The following is a 27,357-nucleotide window of genomic DNA, read 5'->3' on the forward strand; positions in this document are numbered from 1 at the left end:
GACACATCTGTTACCTCCTTTCTAAACCAATATTAACATGGTTTCAGTAATCATAAATGCAATCATAACAGACAGGAAGTACTCAGCGAAGGGTTTACAGACAACAGGCTGAATATATTCTACAAAAATATTGCTCAAATAACTAAATAATAAATACACTCACAGAAGCCAAAAAGGGGGGTGTACAAAGATTGCTAAATGAAATAATGCAAAATATTTCTGATTTGATTCCTTAACTGAACTTTAAAATATTGGCATTGAAATTAAAAGAAATAGAAATAGAAAAGAGAATAATCTTTAAAAAAGCTTTTAGCCCAGTTGCCACTGCAGTAACATTGATCATGTCAGTAGTGAGGGCACATGTGACATAAATCACTGCATTTAAGTGCTCTCACTTATCAGAGACTTATCACTAGTCAAATGTGTCAATGACCAGGGGTCCTATGTATCCACTTTCTCAGCTCAGTTCTGGGAGACTTGGAAGGAGAAAAACTGTCAAATGAGGTTTTGAAAGGTTTTTTTTTGGTAACATGAGACTTAAAAGCCCAGACAAGGACCTGAGTTTAAATACCAGTATGAGCAAGGTTTCTGCTGGTACAGATTTCATCCATGCAGCTTCTTAGTGGTAGCCTCACTCATGCAGAGCAGGCATCATTACTTCAAGGGATTGAAGTTTTTGATCAAGTTAATAAGAAAACTTCTTAGTTCTCAATTTGCTTAATGTTTCCTGTAATGAATAATGAAGTGGAAATAAGTTGTAGGTGGGAATTTACCACCTTGGCAATTGGAACATGGCTTTTACTCAAAATCAGAGTGAACTCTAGTCAGGAAATTTAAACAATGCTCCTCAACACTAGACTTTTTTACCTCACAAAGTGGGGAAATTCAGATTTTCAGCCAAGGCAAAACACAGGAAACCTTTGTGTACCTTTGTAAAGCACTGTGAGGCCTAGTTTCCAGTGGGTAAATGACACTGGAAATAACACGTATAAGTCATTCAATGCAGATCTGAAACTTATCAGAGAACAGCTTAACAGGGTCTATATGACAATGTAAATATATATAACCTTGAGGCTTCAAATTTACTGTTTAAATGACTTTGATGAAATGATTCAATGGAGTAACAGATACAGAATAAGATACGGATTAAGCTTTAAATGTACAAGAATTTGCCATTTGAAAAATCAAATAACACAACCTCCAACTCTATCCCTCATAATTGTTAGATGAACTGTAGACAGCTGAGAGTCTTATATATATACTTCAGCACTTGGTTTTTGATTTGGTAGCATTGGTATTTAGACAACAGAAAACACACTGCCTTTACAAACATTTCATAATCTCTTCTAAACAGATAATAGAGTTCACCTTTAACTTTTCAGTCACTGTTGAAGTTCAACACTTGAACTTCAACTTGAATGAATTCAAAATGAATCCTCACATCTCTTCCTTTACAACATCTGGTAAATATAGGTTCCAGCACCATAGTGAATTGTAAGTGTATACCTCTGTACTCAAATGTGAAGGCTTTCTTCAGCATTAAATAGAACATAACTTGACAATATATTGTTTACTTCAGGAGACACAATTTGATTGATGCAATCAGACAGTATACTGCAGCACATAATAGAGAAGATGAAAACTCAGGAGAAAGAAAAAAAATTAAAAAAAACCCAAACTATTTCTATTCCTGGAACACGAGAATAAAGAAAAGAATAAGAGTTTAATAAAAGTAATCCAGGCACCAAGAATCGAGGAAAATATATTTCCATCTTTAGTTTGCTCTAAATACTCGTTGGCTTTAGTTTTTCAAGTTTATCTAGCTTACTAGACACCCCCCCATAATTCCATAGCTTCACAAAGAGAAAACAAGTTTTCTAATTAATGATTACCAGTGCCTTTTCTACTTTTTTATTTAGTGGTTCATCATCTCCATCTGGTGTCTGACTTCTGACCCAATGGGGTTTATTATGTTCCAAATAAAGTCCAAAAACCCCACCCCACCCACTATTTTATTTCTTTACATTAAGAGTCTGTGATCTCTTCTCTGATATCTCCTCTTGTTTCTACAGTTTCAAACTTCTAATTTTTACTGACCTTTTCTTATGATCTCTTTCATTTGAGCATATGATACCTATTAATAATTCTTTTTTGCCTTAATTTCACCACATATGCTCTTCAGTGGATTGAGTTGTACAGAGAAGGAAGAGACAGACTTTTCCCAGGCTACATAAAAAAAGAATGACCATACAAGTGGGAAAAAAAACGCAAGTCTTGAACCCGAAACTGGTACTTCAGAGGAAAGCCTTCATCTCTGTATGAAGATATTTGACATCTAGTGCTAAGTATGATGTCAGAATTAAGTATTCTATCTAAAGAATTTATCCTGGGTTGTGGAGTTGTATTGTACCAAGCATTCGCAATATTTATTCACATTCCCATGGAATTTTTTCCTCTCTCTCAATTTCTCTCTCAGAAGTTTTCTTCGCTTTGAATTACAACAATTCTTGAAACCTAGTCCTCTTACAATAATTATTATAGGCATTCTCCAGCTTATGTCTGTAAATAGTTGTCCCTATTAATATTAAACTGATTCTTTAAAAGGTAGTTTATCCTTTTCTCTAATTTGGTTTGACTAGTATAAAATAGACTCTTTTCTGCATTTCTCATCGAACTGTGCTCTTTAATAAATTGATTTGCAGGCATTCAAGATCTAGTACTTCTATGGTTTCAGTAGCCTTAAATCAGGTAATGATTTCTATAATAGAGAAGGTCTCCTTCTCAGACACACACAAACGAGTGGTCTAAATTCCAGACTGAGGAAAAAAGGTTTACATTATTGTAGTCATGTGAATCAGTCCAATCATTATCTTTGATAATACCACCTATCTAAAATATTTCACACCACTGAGATAATTTTTTAAATTTAATGTTCACTAGGATGATTCTGCTTGCCTGTCACTGAGATCAGGGTTAACCTATGAGAACAGGCTGACCCGCACTCCCAGCTGTTTTTCATGAGAAAAGACAAAATATACGCAGATCATACATACTACTGTATGTATGATCTGTGTATATTCAATTCATGTATTTTCACCATCTGTTTCTTCTTTATGAAACCATAAGGACTTCTGCAAGGACAGTTCATGTTTTTATCCCATGCAATTGTAACTTCCAAAGAGGTTTTTTAGGTGTGCAGTTTCATGAGATTCCATAACTTACTTGTAGTACCATCATTTATATATATCCCATATAAAGTTCAGTAAAATGGCTTTATACTTTGGACAAAAAATGCTTTTATTATTTCACTACATAAGTGTATACCACTCTCTATTTTGTTTTTAGAAAGAAGAATTTTCTCACTATTTGTAATACAGAACTCTTGATGAGTTCTTGCTTCTATAACATGCTTGAATAACTTCCCTTAATACCTGCTTCTTTATGCCAAATTTCATTCACTAAATATATTCCCTGTACCTCTATCTTTTGTCCTTCCAAAACAGGTATCTCACTATATGATTCATCAAATATATGATAAAAATATAAAAATTCCTAGCTAGGGAGAAGGCCTCCTACCTCTCCTTAGCAGTTGGTTATCAAATCACCAATCTGTTTCTTTTTCTTTGTAGTGTTTCTGGCAGGGATCACAAACTATGTCATCTCGGGAAAACTTGTTTTTCTCAAGTAGTGTGTTAATGCTTTCACTCCAGATTACTGACCTTCTTCAGAATTAACACATTATACTTATGCTGCTGCAATCTCTTTTTTCACTTGGAATTGTTTTAAAGATGAGGGCTTCACCAGTATGTAGGTTAGTGGTTGAATCCCTATACACAGGGAGAAAAAGTGATGAAGTGGGAAGCAGAATAGAAAACACAACCTGTCCAAGACAGCTTAGTCATTGCACTTGATTACTCATTATCTTCCTCGGCTACCTGCTGCAAAGCCATCTGTCAGTGGAAGAAACTCCACTCTGTTTCTCCAAATTTGCCCAAAATCCCTTGCTTACCATTCTGTTCAAGTGGTTTCCTTGGACTGCTTGTACACGTAAAGTTAATCTTGTTCTTTCAGCTTTGCAGGAACAAGGTCAAACATCTGCCAGGAAAGATTAAGAAGCTACTGGTATTATTCTGGAATGAACAGAAATATTGTCAAACTCACACAAATAAAACAACATTAAAAAATCACCTTTTCCTTCATTATTTCCCCAGTCACCGAGGTGTTTTTCACTGAACATATTTCATGAAAGAGAAGAGCTACAACTTTTAGTTGCTTCAGCAAATAATTCAGGACATGAATTTCTTCGATACTCACCTGGGCCATGTAGAGACAGATGGTGTTCAAGCTTTACAGTGTTGCACATTTTAACTTTGCAATACATTGAACCAAACTTCTCTTAATACTGAAGTAATGAGTTAACTCCTAATCCCATATTTTCATTTTCTTGAATAATACTGCTTGGTATTTACAAATCTCCTGGTCAAAATCCAAACAATACAGAATAATTTTCCCCATAAAACTCAGTGCAGTAAAGCATTATTACAGCAGTTAGAACGTTATAGAACTTTTCTGACATTCAAAATTCATATTTCATTAGACAAAACTTTAGCCCTCAGAGCTATTCTAATATCTTTGTTGTTTTTATCCTTTAAACTAGCATCATTAATGTTCAGACTTTAATATCTTCTAGTAGAAAGTACCAACTTGATTTATAGTTAAGTACATAATTTTCTGCATCTGATCACCTGAAAATAATGGGCTTACAAAAAGAAATACAGTCAATCTGTTTGGTTGGTGTTTTTTAATTACATAGGAGGGAGGATACTTTTCTTATTCAGAATTTTGTCTCTATAAATACTGTTAATAAATAGGTAGATAAACAGAGAAAAAGTAGTGAAATTTAATCTCCCTTTGCAGGCATACATTTTCCCTTGAAATTACTAAAAACTGGAAAGCAGTCAAGCACATTAGATTAAATGCTGCACTGTAGAACAGTTTTTTTGACTTTACATAACATATGTGCTAAAATGGAAATAAAAAAATGCTTAATTTAATAATTTTGTTCTGTTAAAAGAATATTTTTGCTTAACAACTTGATTTATTTCTGACATTTTATTGAAACAAATTAGCATCTGGTAAATACGTTGAACTTATGAGCTATTCCTAATGAACCCATTGTGTTGGATTTGTCCTCCTTTTCATCACCTCTCAAAAGGATATTTCCCAATTTTGTCTTTTTGGAATACATTTTGTGTGACAAAATGCTTATTTAATACCCTCTAACAAGCAAATTGTTACAAAACATCCAGTTTTTTTAGTGATAAGGTCTACCTTGTGCAGTTTTTCAGACTGGTCTTTGAAGTAACTTATCCTCTGCTATTCAGCTCCCCAAATTAGTTCATTTTAAACGAGAATCTGCAGTATTTCTTCTAAGAAAACCATGTTCATTCACTTTTTATTTGTCCTACAGCCTATTTTTTTATTGTATTCATGACATCACTTGTAAATTGTTGAAGCAACTATTTGAAAAAATAATTTCTAGCTAATAATGAGGCCTAAATTAATAACAGGAAAGATTACAAAAGATTACCTGAATGTCCTGGAAGGGGAACATTTTAATGTAGCAGCAGAGATGAAAGAATGGAATGGCAAGAAGTTCCTCATTATCCTTATTAACCAACTGGAGCATTTAGAGACATCAAGGCACCATCCTGTAAAATCAGGGGAGTTCTAAAACCTGCACTACAAAAAAGATTTACTCAAGAGGCAGTTCAGCTTAACATTTCACCACTTCCAACTGACAGATACAACACTCTAATCATCTGTTTCTACATATGTGCAGGGGTTTGGGTATTCACAAGGGTTTTTGATTCTCATCTCTGTTGACTAGTTTATAGGCTATGTTTGATTTTCTAAACTTCTGTTGCATTGTGCTTCTTAAACTCCCTAAAGAAATGCAGCCCAGGGAAGCTCCTCAATATTTTAGAGCAGCAATATCACTGAAGCTTTTTGCTTAGCACGTTTACATCCAGAACCTCCTTGGAGTGTACAAAGTCCAATTGCTGTTTCAGGTCTACAATTTAATTTGGCTTCATTTTGATGAGGGGTGAAAGTCTATTCCAGTTGTCATTGTTCACTAATAGCAGATGTAAATTTGTTTCTATCTGATAAATTGGATATTCCATTAAATGAAACTAGTAGATTGATACATTTCTAAAAGCACACAGACATTTCACTATATCTTCATGTTAGGAAGAGAATTATCTGAATTTAAAAAAAAAAAAGTTGCAAAGTGTTTATGTTTCTAAATTATACAAGTGATTTGGGTTTAAATTAAATAAGTCATAGGTTTCCAAGTGTCATCTTTCATTTAAGATAACTTCAAAGATGATCAAGTTATTTTAAAATAGTAATACTAAAATGCAGATCAACAGAGCTAATTACTTAGAAAATATTCTCCGAAAGCAGAGCACCAGTGGTACAATTGAGGTTTTGAACTTGCCATTAGATTCCAAGCAGCCACGGAGATGGATCTATTGGCATAGCAAACTAAAGGTAATGATTTAATCACTAAATCACTATTTCCTTCTTCACTAGAATAGACGGATCACCTTCATTAGAACATGACTTTAATTTTAACCATGAAATAAATCAGAAACTATTATAATCAAGTTGGTGACTATTATCCATTCCCAACTGGCTGAAGTTCTCCTTCTTTCCTCTATGCTTAATTTTATACTTCCTTTGGTTCCAACTCTCTGACCAAAGAGGGTTGGAGAACACAGGTTTTATAGAACATCTAGAACTTTGCTTAAAAATCTTGCTTTAGACTCTCCTTGCCAATGCAGTTTTTTCTGCTTTCTCACATCAATGAACCCGAAAAGTTTTTTTCAACTGTCTGAAAAAAATTCTTCCTTGAAAATCAGATTCCATTAGTAGGTCTAACAAGCAAGAAGGAAGGAAAACCTTTTTTACTTTTTGCTTGCTCTGTCTGCTCTGCTCTCTTCAGCTGTCTTGCTTTCAAAATTCTGCATTGACCGGTTTGTCTGTTTTTTTGCTGACAACTTTATTCTCCCCTGCCCCAGACTCATTCAGTGGCTTTTCCTATTCCATCTTTAGGACAGTGCAGACCAAGTTGTTCTTAAAACTTTTTACCAAAACCTCCAAAATTTTCTTGTCTAGAAACTCAGTCTTTCTTCCTGTCAGCCTCACATCTTCCTCACATCTAGTCACCACCCCAGCATAAAACAACAGTTGTTATCCTTAGACTCTGACATCTCTATTTCTCCATCATGTTCATTTTTCTTTTGCAAGCATGAAACTCTTATACTAGAAGGTTTCTCTTGGGTTTTTTTTTTGTTGTTGTTGTTGTTGTTGTGTTTGTTTGTTTGGTTTTTTTTTTTTTTTTTTTTTTTTTTTTTTTTTTTTGTTTGTTTGGTTTTTTTTTTTTTTTTTGCCACAGTCATTAGATCCATAATGGGAACATTGTGGATAACATGACCTGTTTAGATTTTAAACAAGTAAAAATATTATAGAGATGTTATAAGTTGCAAATATTGGCTCATATAAAAATTGGTGTGGCTGGATGTATGACAGACAAATAAGCAGAAACAATTTGGGGGAAAGAAGCTTGGAAGAGGTTAAAAAGAAATAAGAATGCAGAGGAAAATATAGAGTGATAAAGGTGTGGTGGGTTGTTTTAATTGCATCGTATCTTATATTAAATTCAAAATAAAAAGTAGGACTATTTTTTTTTGCCTATTCTATGACCTACATGATGCACCCAAACTCTCCCACTAAAAAAAATTCTAAATAATTTGAAATTTTTGTGATACTGAAAAGACTATTTCATTCCCCCCCCCCCACTGCATTACCAGCAAAAACTTTTCATTTCAAATCTTCCTATGTGTTTTATTATGATGTACTTCTGTAGGGTATAAAAGGTACCACCTCCAAAACTTTCCCCATGCAGACTGTTATTCCACCTCTTATTTTCATGCAATTGTCATTAGTAGGATGAGGATAATGGTTTTGCAAGATAACAAGCAATTAACCCCAGCTTCTAGCAGGGGCCCACCGGCACCTTATGACCTCTCACTCTCTTTTTTTTGTGAAGGGTATTGAAATATCAATAAATAATTTCTTTATGTGTACAATAGATATACGTAGGATGGAGCCCAAGGAGGGGACAAAGAATGCCTGAAGTGGTGTTAATTTTAGCTGGGGCAGTACTACCTTGGCAGTCTCAGGAGGGGGTGGAGCTGATGTGGCATTTTGACCAGGGGTTGCTATTTCTGTTTTTTTAGTATACTATTATTTTTTCACTCGTATCTAGTCATATTCTCTTCTCCTCATTGGTGGAAAGGGATTGGTTTAAATAAAAGGGGAGAACTCATTTTGAAGTGTTGATCTTCAATAGTCTTAAACCAAGACAGTTTGCTTCTGATCAGAGATGTATACAGGGTGTTATATCTGGTAGAAAGGGTGTAGTTTATCACTCATGTGCCTGGATATAGTCCCTGATGCAATCATGCATGGAAACACATGGAAAATACTCTAGTCTGGTAGGACATGTATCCTTTGCTGTCTCAAGGCAAATACATGGGAGCTTTCTTTATATAGGTCTATTCAGGTTTTTTAAATTTTGTATATATGTAGCTCTATAATGAGTTTAGGCCCTCAATGTGATATGAGTCTATTTTATTCAATGCTTCCTTTAAAGCTGTGTGGAGTTGTATTCATTCCTCTATAGCAGTAACATGTGTAGGTATTATGTAACTTTAATCCTTCCACCTATGTATTTCCAGTATCTATCTATGCCTTATCCCTATATGCCACCATTCAGTCACCTTGAGCTTATTCATAGTAGACTTATTTAACCAAACCGAAGTTATTTTGATGTATTTTTTTATGAATGTTTTTATTGTTTAATCCCTGAAAGATATATTCCTTTTGACTTCCTGAATTTTGAAACCCTGACCCAGGAGCAGCCAACAAACCTATGATCATTTTCATTTGGCTGGTTTCTTTCTAATTATTTTTAGAGTTTTATTTGATTTAATTTTATGGATCCTAGTTCAGTCCATATAATTAAAACATTAATAACTGTCTCTGAATGTTTAACCACATGAACTCTTTTTTTAAATGAAGCTGTTCATTAAACCAAGTGATTTGCATATTTCATGGCATATTTCTATGAAAGAGTGAAGACTCATTCATACATGATAGTGCTCATCCTACTTATGCCTGAGACTTGTGTCAGCACTTCATTTGCAAATTCTACTTTTGCTAGTTCAGAGCTCAGCTTTATAATCTTTCTGTGGGCTGAAACTTGACAAAGAATAGCTCCACTCTAGAGTTCATTTGAGCTTCAAATTTCAATAAAATCAGGTTCACCATTTCCATAAACTTTTTACACAAGTGACAGATCAGGCTGCATTCCTGTCAGCTCACATGAGTTAAGCAGGGTTGGGTCTTTGAAGATAATACCTCCTAGAAAATCCATGAGGATTCTATATCTTTCTTTACTGTGAGAGTGGTGGAACAGGATGCCCAGGGTGTTGTGAATGCCTCGTCCTTGGAAGTGCTCAAGGCCAGATTGCTTGGCACTCTGAGGAACCTGATCTAGTTGAAGATGTCCCTGCCCATGGCAGTGGGATTGAAACTAGATGACCATTAAGGTCCCTTTCAACCCAAGCCATTCTGTTTTCTATAATTCCATGACCACACTTGCATTGCACTCAGTGCTCAAGAAATGGGTGATTCTGAAGTTGTATTCTTCATTTCGGTGAGAAAATACCTTTGAAATCACTGAGATAGAAGACCAAAAGACCTTGCTAGTAAATTATCCCACAAACATTGGCATGCTGCCCCCAGGTTTATCTCTAGTGAGCCTGATTTTACCCCTTTCCCACCCTTTAAAGTTCTGTCAATGAGCCCTGCTAATGCCTGTGCAAAGATCCTTTTTCCATCTTTGGGAGGGGTGACCCCCATCAGCTGAGAGCAGGTCTGTGGTGTCATGTAAACTGAGGCATGATGAAAACCCCATGAATTTCTGCCTAACTGTGAAATCCATGATGGAAAATGACCTGAGGGCCTTACCAGGGCAGGGAGCTTTCTCTTCACATCCTTCACCCAGGCCCTGGGGAGACAGCAGAGTTCCCTGAGGAGTGGGTCTAGTCTTCATACTGGACAATATGGTTATCACTTTATTTATGTGGTTCATCTATTTCTGCATTGAAATCACCATCACTTATTAATAGAGACCTTTCTGCAAGTCTTAATAATCAGTTTTGATTTTTGCTACCTAGAATGTTACCTTAATCATATAATGTTATTTCACTATTCTTATCCACTTTCAAATTAATAAGGAAGACATGAAAGAGTAAAGAAATATGAAATGATCCATCACTCGTGCTTTCAGATCTCACTGATTTCTTGAGCCCACCCCACGATGTGTTATTCAACTTTTCCTGCTCTCAATGCGAATTGGTTATTAATTCTTGATTTGATCTTTACTCTCTTAATTTAGTTTAGCTAAGAGCCTTAAGGAGGCATCACATTAAAACCATTTTTGGATATCCTAATTCCTGAGGACAGCCAGGTCACCTTTATTCCATTCTCCAACTGTGAGTTTAGAGAAGCCTAATCAAATTTCATAGACATGGCTTCATTCTTCCAAAAGCATTGCTGACTGTACAACCATTGAATCATATTTGTCCATATTTCTTATATCTGTGGTTTTCCTTACATTTTCTTCCAGTTTATCCAGTAGATAAATCAGATATTCTGGTCTATTGCTCTTCAATAGTCTCTCTTACCCACAAAACATCAAAAAAAAGTCACACTGCATCTACAATTGTCTGATCTTCATGTCCTGAGGCTGATTTGGAAGTAACAGAAACCACACAAAACCTTACAGGTCGAGGAAAATTTTATTAGCTTTGTGCATATACTATCCAGGATGGTCAGTGGTCATTATTCTCAAACTTTTGCCATTTATGTCTAAAATTAAAATAATTTGTCAGATTCAATTCCACTGAAAATGTTAATGATAACTTCCCTAGTGTAAACTAATAATCACCAGTTTCCAAGAGTAATCCTTTAATTTCTTGACCATTTTTAAACCATATCAGTTCTGTAATGGCCATTGTATTTGAAAAAGACATTTTATTCATAGGGTTTGGTGTGGGGTTTTTTTTTCCTTTAGTAAGGTTTTCCTTACCTTGTTAAAAAACTGACAGGTCAAAATTTTTACTTCCTGCTGTGCCTTTTTCTTTCAGTTGGACACATCTCCTATCATAAGACCTTATATTTCCAATATCATTCTCTTCTATTCTTTAGAGATACAAGTTTTTTCCTTTACTTCCTTTCCCTTCTTTAGTTTGGGTAGGGAATACATCTATTCTGAAAATTCACTCCCATCTGTAAATTAATGTGCTGCTGCAGCCCTTCCAGCCTTTTGAACAGATATTTTAGCCAACTGCTTCATTTTCCTCTCTGAAGTGAAACATTGTTGTGGTGGATTCTTTCCTTTCCTGTTTTAAATGTGGATACCATCCAGGCACTTCCAGAAAGAAGTAATGTTTTTCTCAACACTGCTTGTGTTTGGCCTGTTTCTGCTTGTTTCTCTGAGAAGCCATCTTTTAAAATATAGCCAATTTACCTAGCAATGGTCAAAATCTCTTGTTATCAGCAGAGATTCTATTTTTGAGAATTCTGCCCACTCTGCTCCAAACAGGATGAATGATAACTGCAAACATTTTTGTGTTACTGCTGATACAGTCCTCTGACCTCTCCCTGGATCTTCAAAGTCATTTAAACACTATAGTGCTTGTTGATGTTCTCAAGTTCTGCATTCACTCTGTGCTTTCTTCATTTCTTCATCTTTTGGAACCACTCTTTATGGTTAATTTCAATATTTCTAAGTTCTTTACTCCAAAATACTTAAGTCATCCCATAGGTTATAATTTATTTTTCACAAAATTCTTTATTTTGGTGCCCAAAGTAGCATCAGCCTTATCTAATGAGGCTTTTCAGTTAACAACATTATTTCTGGAATCTGATATTTCTACAGAAGTATATGTACACTTAATCTTTTATTTTCATTTAGCTGTTGGCTGTCGTATTTCCTACATTAAGTTTATTGATTTTGGCCCTATCTAATGTTGCCAAGCTTTTTTTTTTTTTTTTTTTTTTTATATGTAATTAATGTACCTGTGGAGAATGAAGCACTTGCTGACTTTCAAGCAGGTTTTTTTTCAATGATTTGATCCAAAGGCTTCCCTATTTGACATGCCAGAAGCCTTAGCCCATTTTAGCTTTAGTGAAGCCAATCAATCCTCCATAGGTTTTCTGTATTTCTCTCAAGGTCTTTTCCTCCTGCATATTTTTCTAAGTTGTGGAGCAATATTTTTCTGCTCTTGGAAAAATTCCAGAGAAATTGTGCAGTCCTTCATTGAAATCCTGATCTTAGTTTGCACTCCACAGTTGAAATTTTGCTTTAACAAATGCAAGCTCCATTTTTACATGGAGAACCTCTTTCTCTGATGAGCTGTTTACAAGAACAATAATTAATTTTTCCTTCTGAAATGTTCACCAAAATTAGCACATTACCGCAAAATTATGTCTCCCTCAGAAGATCCTTTTTTGCTGAATTTTTTAGTAGAAAAATTCGTAACTACGGAGAGGAATGTAAGAAGAAACAAAGCAAAATCACAGAAAACTAACAAGTTTAATAAACTTTACATGGGAAAAAAGAGGAAATTATAGTAGTTGAACTATTATAGTCATGAGGTTATCTGAGTTTGTCTGCTCATAAGTGGTCTTAAATATGTCTGACTGATGAGGGTGTAGGACTACTGACACAAGAAAAAATAAGTATTTGACTTAGAATTAGAAATTATATTACAAATACCAGAAATTCTTTAAATTTTAAATTATGTGATATGATGCTATTTTATGGACTATAATATCCCCTCTTACTTTTGTATTACCTCTAGCAGAGTTTAATTTTAGATTCTAAAGCCATTGCAACTTTTCAAGAATTACTATTTTTTAAAAAACAAGGTGAGGCTAAATTATTTAAAGAAATCATCATAAACCCCTGGAGGGTTTGGTTTTTGGTCTAAGCAGACTTTTATGAAGTGTATTTTAACAAACCCTTCACAGAGGTTTGCAAGGAACTTGCAGACAGGCTGCAAAATTTAAGAACTCCATATGGAAATAAAGCCTACTGAGTTCTTGAACACCACCTGCTCTTAATGTCTGACTATTTAACATAACCTGATTAACCCTGGTTTTATTTGCCTGGAAGTTCACATTTGGAGCAATGCCATCAGTGCCTGGGGACACTGTACATTCAGGGTCTGCACAGATCGCAGAAATTCCTAATAGAGGCTTCCAAAATACAAGAATGGGATGGCACCAAAGTCCCCATATAAAGACAAATTACAAGAGCCAGTTACTAGCAGCAGCACCACCAGGTTGTATTTGGTTTAGAGAGTAGTGGTAATTGGAAAAAAAGAAACCTACCTAAAAACTTACTGGTGGGGTTTGTGATTGGTGTGATTGGCAGAGACATATTTGGGATGCATCTAGGAGGGGAGGAAGAAGAGGAATGAGAGGGACAGGAAGAAGAGAAGAGGGAAGGGGAAGAAAGGAAGGCAGAAAGGAAGAAGATTGAATTATGATTTGCAATAGTAGGGCTCATTTCTGAATTCTGCAATGTATTTCTGGAACTGCTCTAAGGCTTTAAGAAAATTTGATATAAGACATTTGGATGTGCTGGTAGTGCTGCCAGTTTTGCATTATATATTGCTTTGCAGTGATAATGTGCAACAAAGAAAGTCAGATTTTTGCCCTTGGTATTCACTGCACAATGATAAAGCATGGAACTCACTGTAATACATACATGAATATATGTGAGTCACAGGAGGCTATGGAAACAGAGGGGAACATACATTTTTTGAACTGCAAAATCAGAATTTGTGCTGGCACAAATTTTTGGAATAAAAAATTCCGAAATTCTTACAATGTTTTTATTAATAAATCTCTTGATATTGAAAGATTAGTCACTTTACTAAAAAATAATATTGTTGTTCCTGTCTCAGTTTTCAAACCATAATAACTATAGCTATATATAATAACTATAACTATAATAGCTAGCTATGTTTAAACTTTGCACCTTTTAGTTTTACACAGGCATCTACAAAGCAAGTGTTTTCAGGAATGCAATTTTCTACTTAAAAGGAAGTATTGGTAGAACAATACTGAGAGCTTTAGAAAATCCTTCTTATACTCTAATTTTTAGTGAAAATAAAAGGCAGAAAACCTATGTAAATTAAGTGTTCAGGCAGTAATTTAGTGAAGAAAATTTCAGTCTCCAGTGATTCACCACAGTGTACCTCAGTAGGAGTGCATGGATCAACACTGAAAAGTATATGCATTATAAATATACATGTACATATACATGCTATTTTTAATGCATTATAAATCTGATAACCAGAGTGCTCTTAGTCTTTTCCACTTATGGCATGAAAACCATTCCCTCAGATCAACTTTAACATCTTTACAATGTACTCATAATATGAACTCCACAGTCTATATGTGTTTGATACTTTGCAATTGGATGGACAAAATCTGCACATGATCAGTTACCACAGCTTCTCCTAATGGGTGGTAACTTGCTAAAGTGTGGGAACTCACTCACTTCCAGCATATGCTGAAATGCTAAGAAAATATTCAGAACTATCCTGAGTCTTTTCTAGGTAAATATTCCAGACTGCCAACCATCTGCTGCTACCAAAAATATGAACTTAGTGATAAATTTGATTAAATGGATCCTGCTGCCACCGTTTCATTTAAAGTTTTGGTGAAAACAGCTTCATACTTCTGTAACACTCCAGATGGTGATAATTCTTTTCTAAGCATACTAGGACTGCAGGTAGAAGTATGTTGACAAAATACATCACTGAAATTTTAATACCTCTTGACATCCACAGTTCAAGGAAGTCTTTTTTTCTGCTTTCAATATTTATTACTGTCATGCACTCTTTGTTGTTTGGAAGGCATATGGTATTATCTTCTATCTAGTGAGGAGACTATCAGTGCTTTTTTCACAAAAAGCACTGACAATTGACCTATCAACACCAAAGGATGTTCAGTAAATCTGATTATTTTGTTCAAATATGAGCTATATGACCTGAAATCTACTCTCCCAATAACAACTGGACAACACATCACAAATTCTATTCCAGGCAGTAGCTACTGAATAGACTTTTGGACTTATATACAATGCCTAAAATATATGACCTATACTGGGTGATTGCCTGTAACATACTGCCCTAACGAGTTTTTCAGGATTTGATGGATCCTATGAACATTGTAATATGAAGCATTTAAGAATCCATCCAATTTGATTGAAAACTCAGTTCTGAGTTTTGTGACAGTGCCATTAAAGGTGCCTGTCATAACACTACAGCAGCAGTTGAGTGGTACATAGTACAGGGGGGGTTGATTAGGCTCTACCTTGCATTTCTGTTAAAACACATCCACACTCAATTTGTCTGGGTCCATTTGAAGTGATCAGCAACATGGTTTATGTTTGAGTTACCCTAAGAGGTTTTTATAATTAATTAAAAGAAGCACCATACAGTGGAAGAAGGTCAGATATACTCAAATGTTTCTAAAAATGGTCCTTTTTTAAAATTAAGCATCTTAACTTTGTTAATAACCTCTTCATTTTATAAATTTAAATAAAATTTACTTTAAATTATCCTGTTTATTTCATATTATATTAAAGCTAAAAAACATACTGTTTTCAAACCTCGATGACTTTGAAATTCTTTACAAACAATCTGCTCCACTCTTTTAGCTTCCAATCTGTTGCTGGGGTCTCTTCATGACCAGTAATTTAAGAGTCTTGCAGCTCAGAGGCTCTGCTCACTGGCTCTAGTGTGGCAAATTCCTCTAAATCTGAGCACTGCTAACCTTCCCCTACTCACAAAAATATCCCTGGGCATCTGTTCTGCAGATGACAGACATTCTCCTGAAAAGCTGGAACATGTGTATGTTGAAAATGTACAGTCCATGCTGGAAAAATACTGTCTACAGCTCTGCTAGAGCTGGCAGAACCAACAGCAGCAGGTCCAACTTTTCTGGTGTCAAACCTACTACACACAATATCCGTGTGTCCAGTACTTCCAAGTGTCTCCTGCCTGGCTTGCCAGACTCCCCCAAAGGCAACAGCTCCTTGCCAGAAGTTTCAGGGCAGTAGATTAGTGCTCAAATTGGTTGTTTGAGCCCCCAAAGCCACAGACTGCTGCTTGTACCATGGTGCTGGAAGGCCTGAGTGCAGCACGTGTTTCAGCACTGACAACCCTTCAAAAAGCATTTTACAGACAGCTCTTTCATGAGTGGCTGTGTTAGCCAGATTTATGTTTTTAGGGAACTCACAGGCTGCTCTGCTGGGCAGCACATCCACTGGTATGGGAGCCCTAGGCCTCTGGAAAGAAGTCCTTTCAGCCAGCAACCTGTATTGCTCAGCATAAACAAATCCCAGTGGCACAACGCTCATAAGGAAGAGGCATTAATAATGCAAAGGTTTTGACACTGGCAAATTTTCACTGACACTGGTAAGTTCTTGAAGTTGGATTTTTCATTAAAAATATAGTTTTCACATCAACACATCAGTTGAATTTTTTTCCAGACTCTAGATGAATTTTCAAGCTTAAAATTGAGAGACCTCTCCTAAAAAAGCCAGGGATAAGGGGCATTTGACAGAAGAGATGAGGGTAGAAACTACATCTCCACCTTGTGATCAGCAGATAGAGGTCAGCCATCACTTGATGGATGACTCTCTTTCCTTTTTCTTAAAAAGACACCATTTCAACAGATTGAAGATGGAAAGTTTTCCATTTCAAAATTAACTAGCAAGATCCATCAAGAAAGGAAAACTTGTTTTGAAGATGATCAAGCCTTTCCCTGAAATGTTTGGCCACATGGCCTTGTTGTGCTTAGCAAACTTGGAGCATTCTTTGAGATCAGGAACAAGTTTCCTAGCACCTATGAAAGGAATGATGTGATCATGGACTTTGCAGACTGCAAAGGAAATTTGTTTTGACTGAATGAATAAAATGAGATTTAAAATATAATTTTGCATGCAGCAGGATGTGGTAAGATTTTTACAGGCAAAATTTGAGGCAAGTGGTGAAAGAAAGCTATCTGATTTTATTGGTTCTGTTACACTTTTTCCCAGTACACTTTTCAAAGCAGCTCTACTAAGAGGCTAAGGAATGTGGAGTCTTGGATGAGCTTTTGCAGGCATTCTGATAAAAAGTCAGATACATTAGGTATTTAATGGGTCATGACTTAAGAAGGATGGTGAGGATATGTATCTTTTATAGATTTAAATCCGTATCACATTTTACTTTATATATATTGCACGTATACAAAGTAAATTGATTACTCCTTACTGAGCTCTAAATATTCAGAAGGTTTGGCAGTTGAAGGAGAAATTGGAAAGCAATGTTTCTTTGAAAGACTAATGGAGGTAGCTATTCTTTTAAAACACAGTTAAACCCTCAAAACTATAGAAAAGAGAGAGACTAGCTTTCAGCTGTTAGAAAACAGTGTTTAATTAATAAAATGCTTCCCTAAATTTATGAGAGGGAACATTAAATTTTAGCTCAATTTTAGAGCTTTTTCATCTTCCTAATTCTACACATGTGACTAATACAGGTGACTTAATTGGGTCTACTCCTACTTGGAATTACAGGGGTGGTATGATTAGCTTCTTGATGAATGTATGGGGGAATCATGTCCCATTCATCTTATGCCAGATGCATTTTGAAAGTTTTTTGATGCTAAATATTTATATTGATGCTGGGGTTTTTTAAAAAATATTATGTCAAAATTGAAAAAGGAATTAATAGATTTTTAGTTTGTTGCCATCACTGCATAGACAGTTGCAGAGCGCTTTTTAGGGCTATTATCAACATGTACTGTGGGAGCCTAATTTTCTTGTTTAAAACTGACTCTTCTGCTAATAGGAACGAATTCATTTTAGAACTCTCTCTGTGAAAGTAGCCATTTACCTCTTGACATTTACCACATAAGAGGATTTTTTTAATAAAGTTAAATACAGTATTCCCAATGACTGTCACAAACTGTATCAAAATAATTTTTGAAGTACGTAAAATAATCTAGTAACTTTTTTTTTCGCTTTTTCCCTAAATGTTTAGTCCAAATCATATTTTAACCCATATACCTAGTATACCTTGACACATTTCACATTCCCTAGATTCTTTTCATCAGAATTATTGACAGTTTCTCCACCTTAACAAAGTTGACCTACTGATACAGAGCACACATCTGTAACTCATTCATGCCGTGGGAACAGTCCTAGGAATGTCAAATTATTCTATACATAGATAAAAAGAAATTGGCAGTGTAAAATCGATTAATACTCCTTCAATTCTTAAACTGGAGCAACAATCTGTTGTGCCTTGTAACAAAAGGAATAAAAGCATTTATTCCCTAAAATTAAATACCTGGGGAAAGGTGGTAGATAACTGAGCATTACTGCACAAATGTGAATTTTCCAATAGTAGCGAGACCAGTATTAACCCAAACCATTTAAAATATTTTTCAGAATATAATAGTCTATGTGACATGCTGACACCATTTGGAAGTAAAGGGGCTGACTCTAGCAAAAACTGGTTTAAGATCTAAAATATTTTGTTATCAAGACAGAAAGTGCAAGAGTATCTTCCAGCATTTAGCAATTGTGAGTAAAAAAGTGTTACTCTCTATTTGCTAAATTAATTTTATCAAAATTAGTCTCAATAAAGCATCTCATTCACCTGAGAAAATTGTACATCCACATTCTTGAAATACAGCTAAAGAAGTTTGAATTTTTCTTTTGAACTTGACTTTGCATTGTCCTGGGTTGAAGTATATTCTATCACCATCTTCATGAACTGTTGAAACCAGGTGAGGCAGGGCTCCCTGCCTCCTCCACTCTGGATTATCTTCTGTTAATGGGCCCATCAGCACCTTTGCCACACAGCTCACAGATAACCCCCTCCTGGACTACCTCCTGTTAATGGGCCCATCAAGCCTTATCACATGACTTGCAATCCCATTGTGAGATGCTCCACCCAGAGGGAGGAACCAAGCATTCCAGCCTGGATATAAGCTGAGACTCTGAACACCAGAGGGACGCTTACCCACTGGATTCCCAGAGGACCCGAGCTACCAGACTTTTCTACAGGATCACTGCTTCAGGAAGACCACCTCATCTGGACTGCTTCCATCACTCCGCTCAGGTTGTATTCTGACTCTGTCAGTGGTCTTTTGTATTATTGCATCTATTTTATTTTACTTTCTTTCCTTTTTTTTTTTTTTTCCTATTAAATTGTATCTCTGACTTGGAGCCTCTCATTTGTTTTGCTTTCAAACCACTACGTGCATAAATGAGAATGAGACTCATATATGACTGCATGTATCTTCTGCATCTACACATACATCTGTGTATGCTGTTGTTAACTTGCATTTATCATAATTATATTTGCAAAATAACCTAATTGTAACTTTTTATATGGAATGGTCATCAGGTCATTTAACCATGGAATCGTATATTCATTGTAAATCATATAACCTAGGTAAAATGTAGATAAAAACCTAAGCAGAACGGAAAGTAATTTGCCATAGGAGCTTCCAAAGGTATATACATTTTGACATTAAAAATGCATAGAACAGAGAATACATAAAAGCTAACACAGAAATTATTTTTACAACGGTATTTCAACCCGTATACAATTACTATTTACATGAAGAGGCATGGGCTGAAATAATTTCAGCTAATTGATATCCATGTCTTTCACTACTGTCTCACAATGAACCCCATCACAGCTCATTATTTTCATCCTAATTGCCGGATAGTGGAGAGTTAAGATTCTGTCCTTTTGTCACTTTATTGCTGGTTACTGGGGCACTGGCTAGGAATAGGAACATTTGAGTTCAAGATGTTATCCTAACTCAGACACAGCTGAGGTTAAAATGGCACCCAGAAGTAAGTAGTGGGAGACAGGGATCTTTTGCACATTTCGTACATAAAATTAAATCAGAGCACAGAGAGCTTGCTATTCCATTGAAAACACAGAGCCAAGTTCCTTGCTGTAATGAATAATGACTGAAGTTAGAGGGGGGGAATGCATACACATACTTTACTTTATCTACAAGTTTGGCAGTTCAGTTAATTGTTTTGAAGATAACAGATGTACTGGTCAAGGTTTTTGTCCTGACTCATATAGCAAGTGCTTAACTTAAGTCTTCAGTATAAAGCATGATTAATATCTGAAAACCTTTCTGACAAAATAGAATGATGTAAATTACAGAGTATATTGTTTAGGATCTGACATTTGATTCAGAACTTTAAATTGCCTTGTCAGGAACAGAATGCCTAAAAAATAATATCAACAACATCCCTTAAGAGTTCCTTTAAAATCTTACAAAAGTGACATTATTTTAAAATTTTTCTTACAGAACAGAAAGACATGGAAGACTGCATCTGGCCTGAGAATATGCTCCTAAATGAATAAAAGAACACATCCTTAAGGTTCAAACCTAAATAAATTCCCCTCTAGAAATACAGTGGGTAAAAACACTTTAAGTGGAAGAAGCCATTCCACTTATCATTCTGAAACCCTTCTCCCAAGGTGGGAACCTTTGTCATTGCTAAATGCTGAGGGGAAATCTTTAACATTAATGATTCGCCAGAATGGTGTATCAGCTTGTCCTGTTTAAAGATTTCTAGTACTACTATGGAAATCACTTAAAACCGTAAGATACTGCAGATCATTAAATTTTCTGAGTGGGCTGTATCTACTGCAAGATCTACTGAATGAAATGTTACTCAGTCATGTTGATAAAGATCAGCATGTATCAATGTCTCTTCAAACCACTTTTACACATGTTTTAGGGACATTAAAAGCTAGTTTGAAAATGTATTTGTGTTCTGTAAAATTTACTGGTAGCCAGTCCACCTAATAAACACCTACTTTTGTCATCTTTGTTGTATCCCCTTGGTTCACCAACTGCTGCTTTTTATTACATCATTAGTGTAATTTTCATTTACACCACAGGTTGTCACTACTATTTACTATTGGTAACCCAAGGCAGCAGTTGCTAACCTTCTCATTAAAAAATCACAGGATAACTAGATAGACATCAAATCAGAATAGCAATTATCTACATTTATGCACCACTAATCTCAAAAATTATTAGATCTTTTCCTTTAATGCTTGTCATTTTGGGGCAGTTGTTGACATTGAGGATTTTTCTGTGATGTTATATGTGGCAATACATAATATTTCTGCTCTTTCCTATCTTTATGGGTATTAATAAAACAGTGGGAAATAAACTGATTTTGCAGTTTATGATTCATTAGACATATCAATATCAACAAGACAACAAAGTATTTTCATAACGCTTAACCTTACTTCAAAAATATTACATCAGAATAATAGTGGCCTTTTCAGAAAAATGTCATGGGGATTTTTTCGCTGTTCTTTTGGTTGGTTTTATGTTTTGGATTGTTTTCTTTCTGTTATATTTTTTGGGTTTGGGCCTTTTTTGGGGGGGAGAAATTAATAAACACATGGAAACAAAACTTTGGAAGCCCCCTCATTTTAATGAGACAGAATCAAAACAATGGTTAACAAAACCCAGGTTTGGGTGAGTTGTGAAATTTTATTTTTATTAGCAATTTTGCTCTTCTCCTTACTGCTAAATATTTATATTTTTCTCGATACTGAGCTGTTGCAAGGGTCCTTCCTTTCTTCTAGTATCTTAGTTTGTGATCAGCCTAGATGTTTCTACATCCCACAGGATGCATCTTTCATCAACTGGTTGTACGTTTCCCTCTATGTTTTACCTGTTTAGGGGGCTGGGATAAGGCAAATTCTGAATACAGATCCTGTAAGTGGAAATCCAGCATGGAAACTGGATACCAAAGTTTCTAAACCTTAATTTGGACTGTACATAAAAGTAGATGTTTTCCCAGAAGAGTTAGGCCTAAAAATTTGCTTTTAATAGATGAAGACCTGTCTTTAAAAATGACATCTGTACATCCTGTTGATGCATTTTGGTGAACTGAAGCTAATTTGAACATCTAGAAGAAAGGTGAGGGAACAAACACACAACCCGGGATGATTTCAGTGTTTTATCCTACAATACATGCTCATTGAGTATTTCTACACAAAATCTACTGCAGTCACCATGGAACTTGGCTTCTGAGCTCCCTGAGACATGAGAAGGGCCTTTATCATGAAATCGTGAAAGAAAGTGTGTAAAATTATAACAAAACACTTTCTTTGCAGCAATAGTTTGTGAAATTTAGAATAAAGCATTGAGAAAAGGTGCAGAATCCCTGCATTACAAAAATAAGAAAGAAGGGAATTTCTGAGAACAGAGGATTGGAAATTGAGCTGCCATAGTCCTGATTTTGCCAGAGCAAGACCACTCCCTTTACTGCTGCAAAGAGTTGGCCAACAAATTACATGTAGACTTCTGTAGAGAGCAAAAACCCCTAAAAATTAGTGAATCTAAGGTGAGATTTGAGTTAGGGAAGAAAGAACTGCTCACATAAGGTTTCAGAGAAGAGCTGAAGTTCTACCTAGCTTCCCCACCCCACCCTAATATCAGCATGTGTTCCCCTGTTTTGAGAAAGAGAGTAGCATTTCCCATAAAATGTTCACAAAACCCAGACACCTTTCTTGTAAACCAGAATACCTCTATGATTTGGCTAAAAGATTTATTCACAAACATATACCCTTATGGTAAAAGGTATTTTACATTTTACCTAGCAAGTTGATCTTCCCAGTGTGTGAATACAAGCAGAAGGAAGTAATCAGCAGGAATGAAGACTGGATACACTGAAGGAGAGTATAGAGAGAGATGGAATTCCAACCTAAGCTTGATAAAGGCAGCAAGTTTTCCCTGTTGCTGAAAGGTTTGAGTGGCTTTCAGACAAAATATCTAAATTGCTTGTCTGTTCCAAGAGTACCTTTTCTTAGGAGTAATCTGTCCTAAATCGTCTTTGCACCTCCCTCTGGGGACATTCTTCCTAATTCATACTCATTAGAAGCTTCAATGAGCCATCCCTGCCTCCAGATTATGCCATAATTTGGGAATTTTGTACAAAGGATGTTCTAAGAAGGGCTTCTATGTGCATGGATGTCCAAAATGATACAGGAGAAAGATGACTTTTGACAGCCCCATTTAAAAGCCTCCTGGCCTTGATTCTGCCATTCCCAGTGAAAGATGTGATGGGATTACTGACTTCACTACCAAATTTCTCTTGAGGTGAGCACACCACTGGAGCAGACTTGGTTGTACAGGAAAATAAACTAATATTATTAAAAGGGTTCAATTAATCTTCCTGATCTTTGTAACATTGGTGGAATCTAGAATGTGGTGAAATGTGCAGCTATTTTCAAACATTTTACTCCAACCAACTATGGCAAAGTTTACCTTCTTGTGCTTTAGTTCATCTGTCATTCCCACTCTGTCCATATCATGATACACTGGAAACCTTGTCCTCCTTCTCCATCCTGAGAAGTTTCAACTCATTCCAGACCTCTCACCACTCATTTTTCATCACCCACACATTGCAGATTTCTAGAGAAATCTCTTTATGGGGAAGCTGCTGAGCTCTTTCAGCAGGCTTTTCCTCATATTCTGTGAAAATCTCAGCCTCCTGGACTGGTTCCATACTTTGAATGCTCATGTCTGGCCCTGGTCCAAAGAGAGTACATTTGTCAGCTCAGCCAGGACATTAATATTCACATTGTGTCCCATCCTTTACAGCTAGCATTTAAGCCTTGAGAATACTGGAAAGATGCCTTGGAGGATGTGAAAGGATATTATTTCCTTCTTTAAATAGAAGGAAAAAAAAATATTATATTGGAGCTACCAGCACACTCAATTAAATTTTAAAAGCAGAAATCTCTAGGTTATACTAAGAGCCACAACAGCAAATATTGCATACGCAGTTGAGAATATTTAGCAGCAAGTTTAGGTTACATAACTCCTAAATTATTTGAAATAGACATTTGTGCTGTTCTAGGCATAGGCAGACACACACATAGACTCATGAATAATTGTCTTTCCTTTCAGAATGACCTGCCCCATTTCTTCTGATGCCTGTCTCTGAATTGATTAAGTTTGATGAGAAGATGAATAGAAATTCATCTCCAGGTTTTGTCTTAGTAACTTAGACGTATTTTTTGGTTTTAGGTGGGGAAGTCAAAGTAGTTTCTCCAGAATTTTAATACATTCGCAATTAAATTCGTATTTGAATTATCTCAAGAAGTTCTCAGTGTTACATTTAGTTCCTTTACTTAATCTTTCCTGCTTGCAGAAAATTAGTTTTGTTATATGAAAATGCTGTAAAAACAGCTGTATAATGCATTATATATTTATGGGTCAAGAAAGCACACCTACAGAGTGTGAAATGCCGCATTAGCACGTTTAAGCCAACGTTATCTCTGCCAGTCTGTTTTTTCAAAAAATATAAAATTCTTGCATAGGTATAACCTCTTATTGTCTGAGATATTTTAGAAATATTTTAATACTTTCATTCTTCCCAATTTAAATATTAGTAACCTGACAAAATTTGAAGTAAAATAATGGAAAACATTTTAATTCATTCCATCATAAATGGGTCAATTGAGAATAACATCAGAGAGCACTTACAACATGCCTCTTAGAGGATACTTTAATGGTGTCTTTCTTACAAAAAACAGAAAGTTATCCAGCTGGTATATTTTTTCCCATATTATTGGGTACATTGGGATATTTTCCATATATTACTGAGAGAAAAACAAAAATAAAAATAACAACAACAACAAAACCAACCCAAAACCCAATCAGACTTCCTTTAGAAATCAAAGCAGAAGAACAGTCACAGTAGTTTTCAATCCTCGGCCCGCAAGTAATAGGTTTTCACCTTCTCTCCTAGTTTTATTGGAGTTGATTCCATTTTCTTGTCACAATGGATATCCAGTTTTGAAAAAGGACTTTTGTTTGCTTTAGGCTCTTTGCAAGGAAAGTAACATCCCTCAAGAAGCTTTATCACACAGTCAAAGCTGATGACTTACTACAGTAATCTTGAGATGAAAATGAAATATCACCTTGTGAAGTCTTGGGGGACTCCACTTTTCTTGGAGTGCAATAACTCTCTGAATGAGACAGATCCCCTGAATATGAGCATATCTCCCCCGAGTTCCGAGGACCTGTTTCAGTGTACAGAAAATAAAAATTCAGCCCCGTTTTTTTATATCAATGAAGAAATTTGATGAATTTTCTAATGAACACCCTTCTTGGCAATTACAAATCATCTGCATATGGTTTTCTTTGTCATAAATGTATCTTTAACTAAAAACCTGTCTCTTTGAATGTTGGTGCTCTGTTTGTCGTAACAAAGCACAAAGTATTTAATGTCAGGAGTATTTGGAAGTTCTTCAGTAACCCATCTCCATTGCCTCAAAATTAGATCAGCAGATATTCTATTCCATATTCCATCAGTGCAAACACTTACAAATGTACTCCGATAAATTCAGTGCCTTCATGCACACAGTTTTGATATAAATCAGAATACTACACTCTTCTTAGACATGAATAAAGCAGGTGGAGTGTAGGCTGGCACACAAAATTTTGGGAATTCATTGACCAGACATTAACCTCAAAAACATGGGTCTGTGGCAGTTTTCAAAGCATTTCTCACTCTAGACAGAGGCTGCTATTAGAATAAGATCTTAATTTCTTTTAAACACTTTCCACTTGTGGCTTTAGAGGAATCTGCAAGTGTATCAAATGTAAGATAAAGCACAACATTTACCCTATGAACCACTCCTCTGCAAAAGTAAACATTTTACGTATTGGAAAACAAAGACATGACATTCTGCTCAGTAAGGGTGTCAGACTTGATTTCAGTGAAGTAAAATTAAGCTACAGAAAGTTATATAGAGGGCTTACTTGAATTTCAGGAACAAACAGCCAATTGCTCTGATTCATTACAGTAACATCTCTCCTGCTCCTGAACAGGCCAATTTTGAGACGAATACTCCAACAAATGACAAATGTGGATGATGCAGCAAGGATAAATTTTTTGGCTTTAATTGCCTTCCTGCCAAACCCAGGGTGGCATTAATCAGTGGGTGTTTTTGCCTGGTAACCACATAATGTCCTGGTTATTCCACTTGTTTGTGCTTGGCTGGAAAAGTGGGACACTGAAGCCTTTGACCCAGGGACTAGCAAGCACACACATGCATAACAAGGGAGGCAATTACACATGTGCTATCACTGCACTACAGATGTGCTATCACTGCACTTCTACTGAACTCCTACAACATTTGTAAATGATTCTCTGAGAGGCAACCAAGGGCCTTTAGAAACTAAAAATTATAGACCAGTTTAACGATCCATTTAGCAGTAGAGTGAGTAGTATAATTGCATCTGAATCCTCCAATTCAAATGTAAATTAATATACAGACAGTATATTTCAGAGACACAGATGCAAGTGATTTGCTTGTTCATTTCTGTTTATAACATAGTTAAATATAACACAAGTTTAGCAAAATGAATTATCTTCCTGGCTAAGAAACTATATGTTGATTAATCCAAAATTCCTGAGAATATATGTATCTAATAAAAATTAAATCCAAACACATTAAAAAACCCCAAAAAGTCCAAACAAAACAAAAAAACAAACAACCCCCCCAAAAACCAACAAACAAACAAACAAAAAAGACGCCAGAAAACAAACAAAAAAAAAGCAAAACCAAAACCAAGCCAAAATCTACCAATATTTTGCCTCAGAAATATCAGAAGCATCACAAAATAAACTTGGAATCACTGTTTTCCCACTTGCTAGGCAAAAGTAGGAGCTGTAGGAGCTGCTGACAAAACCTGATATTGTCCCAAAGTGTCACTGTTATCTCCCACAAAACAAAGCTAAACTAAGCAGGTTTACCAGTGATGAAGTCTGTTCTGAGAGCAGAATATTTTACATTATGGTATTGTAAAAGTACATCCATGGAGGTGATATTTTGCTTTGTTGTTTTTAATGCTCAAAAAATTATAAACCTCTCAACTTGGAAAAATCCCATTATCATATTATCCCAACCTGTCACTAATACAACCAAAAAAGTATTCAGAATGCTGCTTCTCCTTCCAGTGAGATATTTGATGATACTACAAAACTTGAAGTCAGAAAAACAACTCTAGTGAGGAAGTGACCTCCTTTAAGTGATGAACATTCCCAAAAGATCACTGCCACTCCCCAGGGAAAGC

The sequence above is a fragment of the Chamaea fasciata genome, unplaced genomic scaffold, assembly GCF_029207755.1.
Source record: "Chamaea fasciata isolate MVZ Bird 193981 ecotype frontalis unplaced genomic scaffold, bChaFas1.0.hap1 SCAF_3, whole genome shotgun sequence".
NCBI classification, from domain to species: Eukaryota; Metazoa; Chordata; class Aves; order Passeriformes; family Sylviidae; genus Chamaea; species Chamaea fasciata.